Source organism: Mandrillus leucophaeus, unplaced genomic scaffold (assembly GCF_000951045.1).
Source record: "Mandrillus leucophaeus isolate KB7577 unplaced genomic scaffold, Mleu.le_1.0 Scaffold708, whole genome shotgun sequence".
In the NCBI taxonomy this organism is placed as follows: domain Eukaryota; kingdom Metazoa; phylum Chordata; class Mammalia; order Primates; family Cercopithecidae; genus Mandrillus; species Mandrillus leucophaeus.
In genome coordinates this window covers 200,897-203,429 of record NW_012107675.1, presented here as the reverse complement: position 1 = coordinate 203,429, position 2,533 = coordinate 200,897, and positions in this window count along the sequence as shown.

The window sequence follows — 2,533 nt, the reverse complement described above, 5'->3', positions numbered from 1 at the left end:
GAAGAAAGAAAGACATAGAATGTAGATTATAAAAAATTCAGTTGTAGGGGATTAATGAAAAGACCATTTAGTCAAGTGAGCAGACTCTTCACGTAGTTCATTCTTTAATCTATTTAATTTTAAGTGGTTTGGTTTATGGGGACCCTATGTAAGGCGCATACTCCAAACTCTTGGTATTATCCTCCCAATAGTCATAATAATAGTCTCCCTGCTGCACTGTGTTCTCTCAGGGTTTTTAAATGTTTGCATGCAGCCATCTCTAGAATGTCAAATGGTCTCTCTTCAACGGAATGACAAAAGCTGAAAGAAATGTGTGACCATAAGGACACCACAACCTATAAATGACATATTGAGACTGGAAACCCAAAATGATGGTAACTGAGAGTGGTGCTAAGGCCCTAAGTTTTAGTCACAATCTCACCTAAGTGAGAACTTTGCCAAAAAGGGAATTTTTTTTTTTTTAAAAAACAAAATTATGGGACTGCGCTCATGCACTAGGCCCAAACAGACCAATCCAAACTAATATGGAGTCACTTGTGCTAAATGTGACATAATTAAACTAAAACTTTAAGGAAACACAAAGATCCTGGAGCAGACCAGGTTTTGTTTTTCTCCTGTAAACAGAATGTTCCAGCATAAAGAGGTACCCCCTACTCAGTCGTTGTTCCCTTCTTGCAAAACCCTCTGTTCTATTGTTTCCCAGTGGGTTTCAAGACCATATAAGTACATTTACAATGGTGATAGTGACATCAATGACTAAGGTTTTGGTCAATCTCTCAAATTTGAGAAAATTACCAAAAGCGGGGAATTGTTAAAGCAAACTAAATGTGGCCTGAGAAGGACTCCGTACTTCTATATTTGAGTCCTTGTTGCTGATGAACAGCAACCTGGTTTAATAGTCAGACAAGATTGAAAACCTAACTTAGGAGTATGTGCCTGTAACAATAACTGAGTCTTGGCCAATCCCAGTGGCCATACTTCAACCCCTCAGAGACTGCTAAGTGTTCAAACTGTGTTCAAATAAGGCAAACGCCAACCTGTAACCAGTCCAGCTATTTCTGCGCTTCACTTCTGATTTCTGTGCATCATTTCCCTTTTTCGTCTATAAATCTTCTTTTACCACGTGGCTGCACTGCAGTCTCTGAATCTGCTGTGATTCTAGGTTTGCCCAATTCATGAGTCATTCATTGTTCAATTTAGAAAGGAAATGTTTGGGTTAAGATAAAGGATTGTGGAGACCCAAGTTCTTATTTACAGAGAAAGCCTTCAAGTACTAAGCCTTCAAGTACTAAGCTGTAGAGAGAATAGCTGTAGAGAGAATAGCCTGTTTCTATTCAGGCTTAAGGCCTGTGTTGATGTTAATGCTGGAGAGGTATAATGAGGCATGTTCAAGCCCCATTTTTCATTCATGGCCTGAAATAATCTCTCAGATTAAATTTTAAAAGAGCCCTGGCTGAAGAGTGTGTTCATTCAGGAGGTTGGTGGCCTTAGAATTTTATTTTTGGTTTACAAATTAGACAGGAGGAATAATTTCTGGTGATCTAGTGCACATCAAGGTGACTTCAGTTAACTATAATGTATTGTATGTATCAAAATTGTTAAAAGAAGGAATTTTAAATGTTCTCACCACAAATAAATGATAAATATATGAGGGGATGGATACATTAATTAGCCTGATCTGCTCATTCCCCAATGTATACATGTATCACAATGTCACATTTTACCCTATGATATAGACAATTATTATTTGTCAATTAAAAATTTTTCAAAGAGGGCAATGATAGCTTCCTGATATGAGTAGCAAAAAACAAAATGGCAACACAAGCCAAGTTTAACGGAAAGAATCAGGGAAAGAACGTCTAAGAAGGGCCCTGATGGGATAATAGTCCACTCTACGAGTTAGGAAGACTGTGCACATGTGCTGGGCTTCGCTCAGGAGCAATCAGAGAAAGGCATAGGGCATACATGAAAACATTTCCAAAGCCACATACAGATACATCAAAAAGAGACTAAGCTTCATTGACACAAGAGGTTGAAGCACAATTCCTGACCAAACACTATAAATTACTGAACTCTAAATTACTCTGACCCAAGAACAACTCATAGGAAGTCAGGTTTCAAAATAAAATGAAGACTGGGCACAGTGGTTCATGCCTGTAATCCCAACACTTTAGGAGGCTGAGGGGGTGCGAATCACTTGAGGTCAGGAGTTCAAGAGCACCCTGGCCAACATGGTGAAACACCGTCTCTACTAAAAATACAAACATTAGCCAGGTATGGTGGTGAAGGCCTGCAATCCCAGCTACTTGGGAGGCTGAGGCAGGAGAATTGCTTGAACTCAGGAGATGGAGGTTGCAGTGAGCTGAGATCATACCACTGTGCTCCAGCCTGGATGACAGGGTAAGACTCTGTCTCAAAAATAAATAAAATAAATAAATAAAAATAAAAATAATGCATCCCTGGCAATCTGAAAGACTGTTTGCATGACAAAGCTGCACACTCAGGAGACATCAGAGAAGGAAAATACAAGCTA